This window comes from Ambystoma mexicanum, chromosome 2p, assembly GCF_040938575.1.
Source record: "Ambystoma mexicanum isolate Mex_15411 chromosome 2p, UKY_AmexF1_1, whole genome shotgun sequence".
Taxonomy (NCBI): Eukaryota; Metazoa; Chordata; class Amphibia; order Caudata; family Ambystomatidae; genus Ambystoma; species Ambystoma mexicanum.
Window position 1 is genome coordinate 814,948,939 of NC_090923.1, and position 18,025 is coordinate 814,966,963.

General features: G+C 45.2%; 1 protein-coding gene across 3 annotated transcripts in view; it reads left to right on the forward strand.

Moving 5' to 3' along the window:
- The window catches only part of SPTBN4 (spectrin beta, non-erythrocytic 4), a 1,591,326-nt gene that overhangs the window by 177,082 nt on the left and 1,396,219 nt on the right, over nt 1-18,025 (forward strand). For all 3 annotated transcript variants that reach the window (XM_069644494.1, XM_069644495.1, XM_069644496.1), the window contains one exon: nt 13,759-13,820. The gene's annotated coding sequence lies outside the window, so the exon portion shown is untranslated. The remainder of the gene's footprint in view (nt 1-13,758; nt 13,821-18,025) is intronic.

Below are 18,025 nucleotides of genomic sequence, written 5' to 3' on the forward strand. Positions count from 1 at the left end.
AATTTGTTCGCATGGGAAGTGGCCCTACATCACTGGGTCCAGGTTCCCACTGTAATATGCTAAGGGCTTGTACCCCAGCGAGGTTCTTTGGGCGAGCACTGCCGTCATAACGTTACCATCTGTGTGCGAAAACAGGTAGAATTCCTCTGCATAATTAGGAATTCCGAGAACTGGAGCCGTACAAACCGCTCTCTTGAGTTCAGTGAACCCTTTCTCCATCGTCTCAGACCATTACATTTTTTCCTTTGTCACTTGTGTCTTCTTTGGGGCCTGAAGTAAAGGCTTAGTATACGAGCTGTAATCGAAAACCCATGCCCTAGCATAGTTGCACAGGCCTAGAAAGCTCTGCATTTTCTTTATCGTGTGTCTCTGCCGTGTTCAATATTGCGTCAGCCTTTTCTGGGGTCACCTTCTTTCCTTCATGAGAGATCAGCTGGCCTATGTACAGCACTTCCTGTTGACAATATTGTAACTTTTCCTTGTCAACCTTATAGCCTTTCTCAGCCAGCATAGTCAGTAGCTGAACAGAATCGTGCCTGCATTGCTCTTCTGTGGTACTGCAGATTAGAATGTCATCCACATACTGCAAGACAACGCTTTCTAATGCAATATTGCTTAGCTCCATCTGCAGGACTCTATAGAAAATGGATGGGGACTCGCAGTACCCCTCTGGCAGCCTTGTGCTTTTCAGCACCATGGTTCTCCGCCATCCGTGTAATGAGGCCCATTGTCTTAAAAATCCCTTTGTCTGCCTCTCTGGACATGGGATATTGTCGGACTCTCGGCAAAATTACTCCTGGCTTTAGTTTAATTTTCACTTCTCCCACCCCCTTCAAGAGGCCTACGTCATAGGGTCCTGTAGTCCGCACTGAGACAGGTACTTTAGCTATATCGGGCCTCATTCCGAGTAGGGCGGTAAGGGTTAAAGGTCACTGGTAACGAGATCGGTGCCGATAAACCCTTTCCGTCCTACTACGAGTTCCCTTTGCGGGTCCTTCCTTAACGCCTGCTTTTAGCAGGCGTTAAGGAAGGACCCGCAAAGGGAACTTTAGTGCTAATAACGGTACCGTAACTTACGGTACCGTTATTAGCGCCTTCCCCATTCCCATTGAACCCTATGGGGGCTCAAATGGGAATGGGGAAGGGCCCTGGTGAATGGGGAATTACCGGTCCCTCCAACCTTGGAATGGACCGGTAATTACTCCATTCACCAGGGCGGAGTCGGAACGATTTTGAAGGCAGCCATGCCGCAAATAGCGGCGTGGTTACCTTCAAAGTCAGAATGAGGCCCATCCTCATCAAAATATTCCGGGCGTTTCAGTGCCAACATCATTCTCTGGGGCACCTCTCTTTTGATAATCTGTACCCAAAATATGAGACTCACTTCCACCCTTGTCTCTTCCGTGTCTGATTGTTCTTCAAACAGATCGTCATCGGTGAAGTCAGTCACTCGATACCCTTCTTCAATGGCGATAATCGAGCTCCATTGTCTGCCTTCATCATCGTATCCATCAACCAATGCTACTTGCCCTTGCACTGCAGCAGAAACACTTGTCCCTCCTCCTCATGCATAGGTATTCTTGGTCTGAATACAAACTCATCAGGGGTTCTCATAATTCTATCTGCAAGGCCTGGTAATCCTGCCATAAGAACACGCATGCCATATGTGAAAATATCTGGCTCCAATGGTTTGGCCCTCATGGCTATGGGGGTCATTCTGAGTTGGGCGGTAAGGGTTAACGGGCACCGGTAAGGATGCCGGTGCCGGTAAACCCTTAAAGCCCAATTCTGAGGTCCCTTAGCGGGAACCGCAAAGGACATATGGTCAGACCACACGTCCTTAGTGGGTCCCGCTAAGGGACCAGGGCGCTAATTACGGGCCCGCTATTTGCAGGCCCACAATTAGCACCTTCCCCATTTCCATAGAGCCCTATGGGGGCTCAAATGGGAATGGGGTATGGTTTACTGAATGGGGACTTACCGGGTCCTCCAAGTTCAGAATGACCCGGTAAATCTCCATTCAGCCAGAACGGACTAGGACCTGGGTTTGGAGGCAGCCATGGTGCTAATAGCACCATGGCCACCTCCAAATTCGGAATGACCCCCTATGTGTCCTGAGTATGCTCTAATCATTTTGCATACATTTGAATAGTGCATTCCTGGAGTGGAGCATACTATGCCCTCCTCCGTGAACAAAATCGTCATGTTCAATTTTGTCATTAAGTCTCGACCCAAAATGTTTACTGGGGTCTGACGTGAATACAATAAGAGTACATTCATTTTGCAGTCTCCTATGGAGACTGGGAGAGCGTCTGTAAAGGGAACTCGACTGTGAGCTCCTGTAAAACTCTGAGTATCTATGGCTTCACCGGACAAGGAAAACTTGCCTTCACGTATGCACGAGCGTGTTGCACCCGTGTCCACTAGGAAGGAATATTCTTTACCCCCTATAACAACATCCACCCTATGTACCCTGTGAGTGTCTGGTGTCACTGATAGGATAGAGCACATCAGGGTTCCCAGTGAGCTGTCCTAGTTTATATATAAATTTGGCCCACTGTGCACTTGTTGATTTTCCCCATTCCCAGTGTTTCTTCCCCTTCCAGGGTTCTGGGTCTGTGGCAGTTGTGGTGGTGCCTGTTGGGATTGTCCTTGTGGAAAATTCCCCATGCTCCGTGGTTGCACCCCTTTTTGCTCCCCTTGCAGCACTCTTGGCGCTTGCTGCTGCACCGTATGATTCTGTGCAACGCCCTGTTGTGAGACTGCAGGTGGATTTGCCATGCCTGCTCCCATTCCTTGGCTATTCTGCCACATGCCTTGACTTCTGCACATGCGTGTCAAATGCCCTGTCATTCCACACAGCAAACACACTGGCGGTGGTTGAAATATTTGTCCATCTGACATATCCGAGTTACCATTCTGCACGTTTTGAAAGCCTCCTTGATTACTTTGGAAACCTCCCCGATTGCTTTGCCATCCTCTTCCTCTAAATCCCCTTCCCCGTGGGTAAAAACCTACGTTACCCTGGTTGTTCAGTTGTGGATTAGCCACTTGCTGCACGTGTTGTTCAGCTGCGTTAGTTAGCATGGCTCCTTCAAGAGCATACTTCGATAATTTCTTTTGCACCAGCTTCGCTTCCTCACCCTTTCGAATTGCCTCCTTTTTTTTAATTCTTTTCTTGCAACAGTCTACAGTAATGTGCGATAGTCAACTGTATTTCAGCTCAAGGCTTAGCCTCATCTCCTACCAATCTCTTAAGCTGTTTCTGCACTGGTTCTGGCAATCCTTGGCACAATATATGGTAAAACACAGGTATTGATTTTGTCCAAGATTCATGCGTTTCGAGCACCCACGCGTCTTGGAAATTCTGCATATAAATTAACAGATCTTCCGACTCCTTCATTTTTCGAGTCATTATAGCTCCCATATCGGAAGTGGCTGGGTAAAGCACTCATAGCGCTTTCCATACTGCTGCTCTGCAGTTGTTGAATGGCGCTCCGTCATGCGCAGTGTTAATTGTGGTTACACCAGGGTAGCCTGCCCGTGTCCACACATTGCTCTCTCACCAAGTATGGCGATCAGGAGACCTTTAATGTCCCCTATAGCTAGCGTGTTTCCTCCTGTCATTTTTTCTAACTCATGTATCCATTTACCGGCTCCCGACATCAGCATTGGAAGCTTGTTCTTCAGGTTTTCTCGATCCATGTGTGCCCTCTGTCTATGCTTACGTTCAATATCATCATCAAATTCTTTGCGCTTCCTCGCCTCTTCTCTGACCTTATCTTCTTCCCTCCTCTTTTCATTTCTATGTTCATCTGCCCTTCGAAATTCCTCATCTTTTCATCTCCGTATCCTTTTTTGCATGTACCCTTTGCTCTTCTTACAACTTTTGATGTTTCTCCCTGTCTTGATCATAGGCTGCTTTCTGTTTGCGATCACGCTGTTTTTCTTGCTCTTCGCGATATAACTATTCTCGCCTCAGCCTATCTTTCCTTCTTATCCTTTCGCCCCTTAGTTCCTTTTCTTTCTCCTTTCTCTCTGCCTCATCTAACCTCTCTTTAGGTCTCACGTCATCACTTCCTTTCCCATCGAGTTTCAATAAGATTTGTCCTCCCATCCATTCGTCTTTTGCGAATGCTATCTCATCAGTTCTGTCTTTGCTTCCTTTACACTTCTTTCCCTCTCTCTCCTTGTCGGGAGATGCACTTGTCTGTGCTTGATCCTTTCTTTCATCATCGCGTCTCCCCTTGTCCCTCGGGATTGCGGAGGTAAGATTCTTGTCCTTATCCTTCCCTTGATTGTCATCACTACTGTATGTAGGTGACTCATAAGCGGGGTTGCTGTACCCTGTGGCTGCTTTAAGCTCTCTTAATGGGCAGAGTCCCTCAGCCTTACTTTCTTCGGTTTCTGTTTCAGACGGGGCAGGTGGCGCGGTAGGTGTCTCACCCCCCTCAGTGCATACATTTAATATCCAATCTCCAGGTGGCTCTTCCTCCTTTGTCTGTTCAAACATCTTCCAGAGTTCTAAAACAGCAAGGCGTTTCTCTAGCTTCTTTCCTGTATATGTGGCATGCAAATATGTCTTCATATGTTGTAAAACGGCTTTGGATAAAGACCCATTTTGTGGCCACGGCATAAACATCTTGTGGGCGGTACCCTTAACCCACTCGGTGCTATATTTCTTAAGTTTGGGTGTGTGTTTCGGCAGTTGCTTACATAAGTGTGCTAATAGATTAATGTCTTCCATGCTTAAATCTGTTCTCTTTCCTCTTATACAACACTTTTCAATGCTTTCATGTAACTTTAACACTTCCAACAATGTGAGCGAACACCAAACACTGCAAGCTCCAATCCAATTTTTCCCGCCAAAATCTTTTATATCACCAATTTACTCAAAAAAACCAATTTGTGTGCGATTCCGTCTCAACTATCGAATCGCGCAAAATCTTAATCAGTTCTAAAAAAAAAAAAATTCTTTCACATGTGACGGCACAACAGAACATGTAAGACAGACACTTAACAGACTAGACAGACACCAGCTGGACACAAATATATCTGCCTCTAATCATTACCCCTACATGGAGTTTAAACGAACCCCGTTCACGACGTCTTTAAACGTGGTGGCAGCCTAATCGTTCCCTATTATGTGGGACTCTGAGTTCACGTTTCTTCTGACCGCTATATTAAAGCGCAGGAATAAGGCGTAGCCTCTCTCTTCTCAGGTGTCCACCCTGGTATCCTCTCACTTCTCAGGTGTAGACCCTGGTATCCTCTCACTTCTCAGGTGTCCACCCGGGTATCCTCTATTTATTCAATTATTCTCAAGTCATTATCCCCTTATATATATAGGGCCTCATTACGACTTTGGAGGCAGCCATGCCCAGGGCCGGGTGCGCTATACAAATAAAATAAATACAAAAATACAAAATGGCTGCCTCCAAAAGCGGGTCCGGGTCTGGGTTCCCTGAATGGGGAATTACCAGGCCATTCTGAGTTTGGAGGGCCCGGTAATTCCTCCTACGGGGAACCCGGGCCCGGACCTTCCCCATTCCCATTTGAGCCCCTATAGGGCTCAATGGGAATGGGTGCGGGAGCCAACAATGGGCCGATTACGACCGGCCCATTGTTAGCTCCCTGGTCCCCTCGGGGGACCCACTATGGACGTCTGGTAAGACCAGAAGTCCACATCGGGTCCCACGAGGGCACCTCGTAATATTGCGGAATGGTGTTAACGGCGCCGCCTCCATTAGCGGCACCCGTTAACCCATTCCGCAATTGTCGTAATGAGGCGCACACAGTCTTCTCTACTTCTGATTATTTTGTTTTTCCACCTCCCTCCATTACCTTTTCCCTTTACTTGTTCTAAGGCGTACGAAATTTGCCAAAGCACTCCATTTTTTCCTTCACTCACCGTTCGCATCGTTTCTTTCTGGATCCTCGGGATCACTGCCTCCGTTACCGCCACCTTCAGATTTTCAACTGATCAGCTGCCCGTAGGAATGGGAAGGGATGTGTTTTTAAAACGGGTCCCTTCAGGCCCTGACTGCAGTCTTAAGGTAGTTATACTACCATTGTCCACGGGGAGCTTCACAGTCTACTCAGCCGAATGGCGAAGAACTCGTGATATTGCCGAATACCTAGAGTTACTTTGTGTCAACGGTCAATAGGTGTCTTACTTTAATCAATAATCAATAATCGATGGTTTCCAACCATCCTCTGATACCAAGTGTACTCCAGTGCGAGTGACCCCTGACCGGCCCATAGAGTCAGAGCCCACTCTCGAATACTTTAAGACGAGATAGCTGCACCTTGAGGTGGAAGGGGTGTAGGATTCCTTACTCCACACCAATTAATAAGGACAACTCAATGGTTTGGCAAAGGGGAGTCTGTTTAATGACAAGTACAAAAAACGGGGAAACATGGAAATCAACAGTGATGCAATAGCCCGTCTCGCTTCAACTCCCAATGATCTTCATTCAAACAGTAACAGTTATACCCAAAATTCGTCATCATTGACGTGTAACACTCCTAAGTTTGTCATACAATTCTATTGGTTGGAAAAGGTAACTTAAGTATAGGTGCTATATCTGTATATGGTAATGGAGTGTGAGGATTGGATACCTCTTATCGGGTGGGCGTCTACGCCCTTCCCTCTAACATTACTCATGTAAACGTCAATAAACGTACAACGTCTCATTGGTTCTACTAGCTATAGGACCCTAGATTATTTGGTCCACTGTGATTCGGTTGGCTACAACCCCAAGCATAAATCTCCACTTTAATTAGCAGCATGCAGAATGGACACCCAGATACAGAATGCCCCAAGATTCACCCAGCCTCCCTTCCATCAATCAGTACTTTATTGCTATGTGTCAATTAGTTGGCTGTGGTCGGCCTCAAAACTGTAGCTTCTTGTCAGGAAAAGTTATGGTATCTTCTGGTTTTGGGTGACATCAGACCTTGGTACCTCTTCGCGCTTGGCTGGTCACGTGTTAGTACACCGTGAATCGGCTTTGTTTTCCTTCTAATTGTGCATTTAATTCTCATTTTCGGCCACCACCTGCCTCAGCCTCTTTATCTCGACCTTCACGGGGCAGGCTGCTCTGCTCCTTAAGTTTCGATTCTCCAAAGTTACTATTTGCCTCCCATTCTTGGTTTGACCTCTACTTCCAGGCACGAGCTGCTTCTTGTTGAGTTTCGATTCAGCCCTCTCTTCTTGCTTTGTGCTGGAATACGAATCCTGGCCTGTTTGACCTTTAGTTACCTGGGTTAGTTCTGCTTTTGTATAAAGTGGACTCGCACTTATATAATGTGCTTCGTTGAGGTAGATACATAGTTGGCGCTTGCCGCTCTATTCTTCTACTAAGCATAGCAACCCACACTGTTTTCTTAGCTTCTTGCGTTACAAGCATATGTGCAGGCGTTAGCTGGTTGAATATTTTCATCCTGCGTTACAGTTTAAATTTCTATCTGGTTCAACATCGCCTCTTTTTCTAAGTTCATTACATCCTTATTCATAACATTTCGTCTTTGTGTGTCATCTTTTGGTTGTCGTTTCGTTCATCTGTATGTCTGTCCGGGCCCTTGTGTCGTCACCATTCGTCTTCAATTAAGGCCTTTTGAGTTCCCTCTGGGACAGTGTTTAAGCAATCTTCATTTCGTGTTATTTGCTGGTATGGTTGTCTCAATGGATACCTTACTGTCCATGGTTGTCTGGTTATTGGCACTACAATAGGTGTTGCTCTTCTGCTGGGGCCTGGGAAGAGCCCTAACATGGCTCTCTGCTGGTTTATTTGTTCATTATACGTCACATATTTTGGTGTGAACATTCCTGGTACTTCAAAATGGGTGGCTGAGGTGCAGGCCATATTTGGGACCTCCTCTACATACCGGATACCTTTGAGGGGTATGCAGAGGTTGTAGTGTGGTGATCACATGTAAGTAAGGAGTGTCACTATTTCCCAGTCTCCTCTCAGAGCTGCTGCATTTATCCCTTCTGGTCTGCAACCTGGACAAATAGAAGCTTGAACCTTTTCCGAAAGATAATAACCGACCTAACAGTGTAATCACTCCTTCCTGTAAGGCTTGGATATCTGCCTCACTTTAATCTTTTTATGATTTTTTTATTGTCGGTATAGTAGTTTCCTTTAGTTATAGCATGTAATTGTTAAGATGGCCCCACTTTTATTGTGTGCGTGGGTGTTGCTTTACCGTGTCACCTCTTAACACTTTCTACTGCAGATTTCCCCTTTTTAATGTGCATTTTATGGGAAGTGTGGTAGCTGTGTAAAGTGTCTACAGGGACATGTTTTGCTTATACCCCTGAACTACACTTGACTCAGAGAAAGCAGCTTTACCTCAGGCATTGATCACATACGATAACCATGAACTCCTAGGCATGCCAGTCAATCTGTTCCAGATGGGTTTGAGCATCACCGGATCTAGGCAAGGGAAGTTCCCTATGAGTTAACAATGATTAATAAAATAGAAATTGTATAAAACATGTTAAGAAAAGAGCGTGCAGGTATTTCATATACATGTTAAGTGAAACTATTGTTAAAAACGTTATAATTCATTAGAATCACGATTGAAAAACATGAATATAATACACATGGAAATCGCATTTCATTACATACCAAAAGACATACAAACTTATCAATACATGCCATCTTTAGAAAGATCAAGGTAAAGGAAAAAGATAAACCAAAATGTGAATCATACAGGCAATTCCTTCCTGTAAGGATTGCCATTCACGGATAAATTCAAAACAGAAATCGAAATATAATGGTTGGTCCAATCCCATAATCAATTCTTTATTGTCGTAGACTGATGAACTAAAATACACAAAAATGTTCCTATGGTCGATGCCATTTCATAGTCAGGTACTCCCAACGACAATCCAGTAGGTCTAGCAGACTGAGTTACTGTATTAAACAAAATAACTAAACTGCAACACAGCTATGGAATAAATCTCAAAGTATTTTATTTACTCTTATTGATCACATATCAAATTCATTGCAGCATGATTCCAATAAGACATTTTCTTACTTCATACAATGGATATTCCCAACAATAGTGCAAAAAAAATATTTTTGATCTAGAAAAAACAATATTCAACGTATATATTTCACAAAATTATGTGCATGTCATCTCTTCACATCCATAAAGTTCATATAACTTCATTCCACTTATAATCTCTCATTTCTGGCATCGACTGATGAACAACAGACAATTTATGTTTAGGCTTGTATGGCACATACATTAACAGTCAATCCTTCTTTGGGACTGTACTATTAATTGAGTACGTAGAAATTCTACAAAGGTTGAACATTCTATCCAAAAGGATGGCTTTGAGTCAATGCCATAATAAAACCTTTTCATATAGTGACCTCCTTCACATTATTCAATCTAAATGATACACCAAGGGAGGTGATATGTAGGCAGTAGCAGATGAGTGGAGAGAATGTCATTGTGTACTGGAGAGTTTAGGACCTTCTCATAAAGCCTTTCAATGTGAATTACCACTTATGTCCTGTCCCCATTATTGAATCCAATTCATTGAATGAAAAAAGTTGTTTGTTCAAAAGTGTGTCTATTGCACAGTAATTGCAAGGAATTAATGTGTATGACCCGATCGACATGTCAAGTTTGTTTCACAGTGCATCACGTCATCTCCACATCACTTTGGGCCTTCCTCTATTTGTCACAGCCCCTCACTTAATTCTACTTCCAGAGACCTCTGCTCATCATCTAGTGAAGCAGCAAACTGCGGTCTAGTAGAAGCATGTGCCGTGACAGAGAGGGGCCCTTTGTTTCTACACTTCCCTCATTTTGCCTCTGCCTTGTCTGCTCTTTTGTCGACAGACCAATGCAGTATCTCATTTTGGCATGGTGGTTTATACCTTATGCCTTCTACTTTGTTTATTGGGAGATAAATGCCTGTCAGAATTGATTGAATTGAATTGATATTTTATTTATATTGTGCTCATACACAAGTGTTTCGGAGTACGACAAGGCAAGGGAGGGGAACAGGGGAGAACAAAACAATGGGCCTCATTAAGAGTATGGAGGTAGCCATGCTGCTTTTAGCGGTATGGCTACCCCCATACCCATACCGGGTCCGGGTTCCTGGAATGGGGAAATACCGGGCCATTCCGACCTTGGAGGGCCCGGTAATTCCCTTTCCTGGAACCTGGACCCGGTACATCCCCATTCCCATTTGAGCCCCCATAGGGCTCAATGGGAATGGCGAGGATGCTAACAACGGGCCCGTTAACGACGGGCCCGTTGTTAGCATCCTGGTCTGCTAGCGGGTCCTGCTAAGGACGCCTGGTTTTACCAGACGTCCTTAGCGGGACCCGCAAGCAGACCTCGTAATGTGGCGTTAGAGGGTTAACGGTGCCGGCAGCTCTACTGGTGCTGTTAACCCTCTACTGCCTTCCTCGTAATGAAGCACATTGATCTTACTAGGCCCAGTGACATTGAAAACGCGCAAGTACATGGGAAAGGGAAAAGGGGAATAGTGCATGGAAGAGGGGAGAAGTGGAAAGTGCGGAGCAGAAATGAAACAGATAAATAATAATAAATATAGTAAACAAATAAATAATGAAGGCAATAAGCGGTGGTAGTGCATCCAGCAAATGGCAAGTGCTGAGTATAGCTGAGTATCGCTGACAGGGGATGTCGGACAGGGTATGTCGGATAAGTGCAGAAGAAAAGACAGGGGGTGGGGGACTGTATGGGTACAGATACAGACCTCAGTGCAAGGGGTGGCCCAGATTCAGTGCAGGAGGGTGGCAGGGTGAGCAGGTACCGGGGCCCGGAGGACAGAGGGTGGCCAGGTGCACAGTTCACAGATCAGTAGGGGACAAGGGGGCAAAGGCTGAAGCAAAGAGGAAGGTCTTGAGGTGCTTCCGGAACCTGAGATGGTTTTCCTCAAGTTTCAGATTGGCAGGCAGGCTGTTCCAGAGGGAGGCCCCAGCCGAAGACAGAGATCTACCCCCAGCTTGTTTCTTTGAAAAGCAACTGACCCTGAGGGAGTTAGAAGTAGAAAAGAGTGAAGAGCTCGACAGGGGAGGTATTTACGGAGGGATAGTTGAAGGTGTTTTGGACCCAGGCCCCAGAAAGCCTTGTGGACAATGCAAAGGGTTTTGAATTTAATCCTTGCACCCACTGGGAGCCAATGAAGGGATTTCAGAGCTGGAGAGATACGATCCCAGGGCTTGAGGCCAAGGACAAGTCTCGCAGTCCTATTCTGGATAAGTTGTAAAGGGCAGAGAGTAGATGCAGGTAGATTTAGAAAGAGGCTGTTACAATAGTCCAACCTAGAGAGAACCAGAGCTTGGGATACAGTGAGCTTCTGGGGGAAGGAGAGGAAGGGCACAGTACCTCTTAGGAGGTGCAGTAGGAAGTTTGACTTTTTAGAGATGTCAGAGATGTGGGCTGAGAAGGAAAGTGTGGAGTCAAAGATGACCCTGAGGTTTTTAGCCTTGCAGGTAGGGGTAGGAGGAGGGCCAAGGGAGCCCAGCCAGAGAGTAAGGGGAAAGGATGGTGAAGGTGTACTGATGAGGAGGATCTCAGTCTTGTTGGCATTTAGACAAAGATCTTGGCGGCACACCAATTATGAATGGCAGTTAGGAAATCAGAGATGAGGGAAGGAGAGGAGGTGGCTGAGGGCAGCCTGAAAATGAGTTGAGTGTCATCAGCGTAGCACTGGAAATTTGAGTTAGAAAATGGCAATGCAGGTGGCGAGAGTTGCTAGGTCTTGGTTGAAAAGCCAGGGCGAGAGGTTAGACCCCTAGGGAACTACCACAGGTAGAGAGGGAGATAGATGATAGGAAGGACCCAAGTTACACTTGGGAGGGTCGATCAGAGAGGAAAGAGGTCAGCCAGGCCAGAGCCTGATCGGTGATACCCAGGTTATAACAGAGACGGTTGAGCAGGGTGATATGGTTGACCGTGTTGAAGGCAGAAGAGAGATTGAGTAGGATGAGGACAGACGGAATGTTAGAATCAAGATTGGAGAGCAGATCTTCACAGATGTTCAGGAGAGCAGTTTCCATGCTTCTGGCAGCTCTGAAGCCAGCCTGGTGGTCATGGAGAGAACCAACAGAATCAGAATAAAGGTTTAGCTGAGAGATGGCCAACATTTCAAGGAGTTTACCCAAAAAGGGAGTAATGGAAATTGGGCGATAGTTAGCCAGACAAGTAGGATCAGCTGTGGGTTTCTTGAGAAGAGTATGCACAAGGGATTGCTTCAGAGAGGAGGGGAAGGATCCTGAGGCAAAGGAAAGGTTGCAGAAATGGACAAGAGCAAGGGTAACAATGTGGTCCTTGATGGTTTTAGAGGAACAGGGATCAACCTGTTTTGACGATACTTTCATAGATCAGACTTGTCTAGCGACCTCATCAGGGGGGAAAAGAGGAAAGGATGAGATAGAGGGTGGGGGTGGCTGAGGGATGGTCAATGAGCACATACAGAGATGGGAGAGCTGGGGGGAGGGAGAGGGTGGACAGGATGTCCTGGGTTTTTGAGATAAAGTGGGTGGCAAGGGCTTTGCAAAGAGCCTGGGAGGCAAGAGGAGGAGTAGAGACTGCAGCCGGGTTGGCCAACTCCTTGCACATTTGAAAGAGTTTGGCCGAGTTGTTAGATGCCGCAGAGACACGGGCTTGAATGTGGACTCTCTTCTTGGTGAGGACAGAAAGTTGGTATTGCCTTTGGAGCAGGCGGCAGGCCAGTTTGTCAGAGGATGAACAAGAAGCCCTCCATTTCCTCTCAGCCGCCCTACACTTACGTTTAAGTGTAACTAGGTCTGAGTCATACCAGGAATTGCATTTGGCTTTGGACTTCAAACGGATCCTCATGACAGGGGCAAGAGCATCAAGAGTATCAGAAATAGAAGAGTAGAGCAGGGTCTGGGCTGTATCAGGGTGTGAGTCAGCCAGGGGTGAAGAAGGTGGCAGCAAAAGCCTCAACTAACACAAGCTTCATGGGTCGGATATCCAAGAAGGTAGGTGGCAATGTTGGGGTAGGCTTGGCTTGGGGGGGAAGAGAGGGAGAGATGTGAGGAGAGGAGGCAATTATCACTCCAGGAGGGAGGATTGGTCAGAGGGGCAAAAAGGGGGAGGACAGAGGAGATCAAGGCATCAAGTGAGTCGGCCCAGAGGTGAGGATAGAAAGGGAGAGGGAATCGCAGAGGTCGCGAAAGAGTACGGAAAAGGAACAGGGGGAATCAAGAATGATGTTGAAGTCACCAGGAGGAGGAGTTGAGTGGTAGAGGCCAGGTGGGAGGAGGAGGGATTGCACTCTTCCCAAACAAAAGCCCTTATTTTTGCAGGGTGCGGTGATGTCTCCCGTACAACACAAAATGCTCTTCAATTCCTCGCTCTGCATGCTTGAAGAAATACTATCATTAATAAAGTTCATTTGAAGAAATAAACTAGATGAAGTTAAATTGATAAAGATCAAAATGAAGGAAGGCTTTATTGAAATTACAAAATTATTATAATGAAATACGTGGAAATAGGCATGGATTGTTACATGTTCACTTTTGAGACTGCTAGTTGGGGAATCACGGCTGCTGCTCTAAAATATGAGTTAATAAAAAGTTCTTAAATCTTCATACTTTTCCTAAAAGTAATCTTTTTGGTTTATTATCATCATTATGTTTACTAAAAGTAAAGGAAACTATATTTATGTTGATGAACTACATTCCGGATTCCGATATACAACAGTGAGATGTCTTATGTTTTTTTTAGGAAACCAGTTCAGAAGAGCAGGAATAGGGAAGAAATGCCCCAAAGGCTGTACTAGGATAAAGGTAAGTACACATTTGTGGAAGAGAGAGCATGGAAAGGTATGGGGGAAAATGTTGTGGCGGGTGTGACGCTAAGGGATCCAGTGCAGTCATCTATTGGAGATGTTGTAGCATGTTTGGTGTGAATGCAGGTGCTTGGGAATGCTTGAGAGAATGTTGGTGCGCATGAGAGAATGTTTATCTGTGAGTGTAGGAATGCCTGTAGTGAAGGTTCCACTGTATGTCTGTTGGAGAGCCTCAGCCTGGGTGATGGGACCCAGTGGTTCATACTTGTCATCTTATGCCATCTTAATGTAACAGGAATAATGCTAACCTGCGGAACCTGACAGATGTGCCCAAGGAACTAACGCATTTTAAGAATTTGCAGGTTTAGAGCTGATCATAGCTATGGTCTGTTAACTAGTGAGTTCTTTCACTCAAAAGGCTAAGGACATTTTTACTGTATAAAAAGTTAGAGTTCAGAGTATGGGTCAGTATGGTTTGTCCAAATGAGTTACAGGTTAAGTTAAAAGAGGTTCAGTGATGGACTTTTAAGAGATTCATTTTTTTTAATGTCATTGTGTGAGTGAGGTGCACCCTTGAGTACAGATGTATGGGTGTTCCGTGGGAAAACATTTGTTTCTCTTTTTAAAGCACAGGGCAAACTGTAAAAGTCAAAGCATTTTTTCAGTTTTGTAATGTTGTATTTGCAGTATTTGCATTTGTATTTTTTCTTTGTTGTGTCTATAACTGTTTTGGCTGTTTTATCATTTAAATAATGTATTTCTCCATTTGTCTTGTTCCTATATTTTAATTTTTTCATTTTAGTTTTAGTTTAAACACAAAGATATGTGAAGTTTTAAGTCTGTTCTTCCTTGTTACCCCTCTATGACCCCCATTCTCCTAGCAGTAGATGTGAGGGATAAATGTGGGGAAAAAGGCGTTTGTAATTTTTTTCCCGCATCCACCAATTCTCCTCACTGTGAGGTTCTATCAATGGTCTCTTCTCAAGCCTGCAGAATTACCACAGCACAGTGAGTGATCGCTACGAGAACCACACAGACAGTCAATTATTATGAGTCTGCAGACAGTAGAACCATCCCCATTGAGTATTGCGCTGGGGAGATTCAGCACCACTGCATGCCCAGTCTAGGGAATTACTTTGGGAGGTCAAATGTGGCTTTACAAATCAAACTGTTTTTCAGGAGAGGGGGTTGTGTGCTGATAGGGGTTCCCCCTTTCTTTCTGTATTCTGTGCCGATTTGCTGCACATTTGGGATAAACCAAGGATTGTCCATGGACAGTCATGCCCCATCCTAAGCATGTCTGCATGCCCCAGACAATCGCTGTTCCGCATCCATGAAGTGTGGATCGGCAGATGAATCCCTGAGGAATATAGCAACCCCTGAATATAGAAGTGGGTCTGGGATTCCTCTGGGATTCTTTAGTGAATGAGGGGATATAGGTGTCTGTCCTGTTACATATGGTAAGCTGACGTCAAAGCAGTATGATGTGTTATTGGCATAAGAATTTAATTAGAGGTTGTGGAATTTCATGAGTGGGAGTTGAACATATTGATGCAATAGGTGAGCCTAGGGGATAGGTTCATAGAGGAAAATATCCAGCATCATTTGTTTCTCTCTGTTATGAGGAAGGGCAAAAAGCATTAAAAACGGGCATTTTCTGATTCCTTTGTCATTCATTACAGCAGGGAACTGTATATTACCCTGCTGTGGCCATGGATTTGACAAGAAAGGAAAGAGTCATGCCTTCTGGATGGCTATCATGTCATCCCAAACACTACTAAAAGGAATTGATGGCCAATATCTTGGCCTGCCTCGAAGGTTGCAGGGGGACCCAGGATTTCACAAATAAATTCACAGTTTCAGTTACCATAGAGCACATCAGAGGCCAGCAAAAGGGTGGATAATAGGAGGTTGTAATTGTCTGTCACGCTTGGATCATGCCATTATGTCTTGTATATTGAGGTAAGGACACATTCTTTGAGGTATTTGGGTACTCAGCCAATGATGAGGGATAGGTATATAATAGGCCACTGGAGCACAATGAGATCACCACTGTTTTCGACCAGAATGCATGGTAGAGACAGCCTCGCGCGGACCTTGAGATGGATGGCATTGCAGTGTCAGTATAGGAGGTTTTTGAGCAAAAAAGGCAGGCAGTATGAGTTTGATTGGCAGTTTTACAGGTGTGGACCCCATTCATGGACATTGGACACTTAACTATTGAAAAATGTTTTATGGTTGATGCAGCGCTCCTAGGATGACTGAGTGGACATGGTCTAGAAACAAATATGTGGCTTGTTTGGAAATTCTTGAATTATGGTTACTGTAAAAGCTTGATTTTCTGCACAGAGTGCTTTTTTGTATATGAGTGGAGTGTTGTAGAAAGAATATCACACAACTTGCGGTCATAGGGAAACACTAGGTTATTGAAGCCCCCTGCACATGTAGACACAAACTGGCCTCAGCCATTTCATGGCACCACCTGATATGAGTAGAACCTCAATGTACTCAATGTCCCTAACACTCCTCTCCTATAAACTCTCATGGGCAGCATGCGTCGGAAGCACAACAATACTGACACAAGATTGCAGTTCTCAAGAAAATAAAGTTTATTTACACAATCAAAACAAAAGAAGGATTCTTAAGTAGATAATCATGGGAAACTAAAAGGACTATTACAAAGATCCTGGATTGGACTTGTTCTGTCCCCACTCCAATGTCCAATGAAACATTCTACTCTTTGTATTAGTGTTGTGGGTTTCGGGGGTTCCCAAACCCACTTCCAGCGGGCCTTTGGTAAGGATGTTCTGGGGCCACCATATCATGGCCTTGGCAGAATCTTAAGGCCTATTCCAGAACTCAAAGACAGAGGTGGCTCTTTTTCAAAACCAGTCAACTCTCCCTGGGTTGGGCTTGACAGGTTTGCTATCAGCTGTCCACTTCCCTTGGTTACTTGGACACTACCAGCCATGCTACCCTTAAGGTAGACTCCCTGATCCTCGGTGAGACCTTTTCGTCTCATATCTCCTCCAATCTCTGAAGTCTGCCCTAGGCCAGCCCACTTCAAAAGAAACTCCTTGATCTCTCTGGCTAGCAAGGGGGCCTTCACTCCTCACTCCTCCTCGGGAGGTATAACTCTATCTCGCCTTCTAGCTACTGCCCTTCCTCCCCCTCAGATGGTAAAGGTACTCGTCCATATGGTGGAACGTCTCCCACCAACCTCCCCTAAACTCTCACTACAACTTCTTCAATATCTCTCTCTTCAGATGGTAAAAATTCTACCTCCAACCTCCTCTACACAGAGTTCCCTTCCCGATAGTCTTCTCTCTTGCCGGTATCTTCCAAACACCTTCCTCTAGCATCTTCTCTAACACACCACACTCTCATGGATTGCATCTGTGTAGTGTGGGCTGGGTTAATCTGTGATTGGGACATGTGACTGTGGCCATGTGAGCTGAAAGGGGGGTTGGCCTGAGTTTAGATGAAGGACTACCACTGACTATGATTATAAAACTGCCTTCGAAGTGTGAGGTTGTCTCCTCTCTTCGTTGGAGTCCTACTAACATGGCCTGCTTTGAACCGCTTCCCTTTGTACTCCCAGTTTCTGAATTAAAAGTCAGGAAAGAATTTTGTATGCAGGGGAAGCTGTTCATTGTAAAGGTAACATTTTTGTAAAAGGGAAATGGTAACTTTGTAATCCTGCAACACCAGCTGGAACAGGGGAACAGTGTGTGATTGGTCCCTTGCACAGACAATGCATGTAACTTTCATTTCACTCAGATGGAGTGCTGAGTGCAACTTTGCATCTGCATTCTGTGCTAGTCTTACTCATGCTCCAAAATGTTTCCTTCGCCAGCAGCTCAGAAGTAAGAACAGTATTTCTACAGTGAAAGGGGAAGTTTGCTCAGAAAAGCTATTGTCCCAATCGATCGGGCATGTATTTATATGCATATTGTAAATGATCTTAAAAAAATGTCCTATGCATCGTACCTTAGTTTTCCTCACATTTACACATGCGAAAACAGCAGGTTGGGCGCCGCCATTTTATCTGTTGATAAGTCACCCTGAGTTCAACTGCCCTCGTGGCAAGAACATAGATCGCCCGCCCCTCAAACTGACACACTTGTCCAAATGATGTACTCCACCTATTTTCATGACGCACCCTGTCATCACCCATGCCATAACCTTACTTAACACAGAACC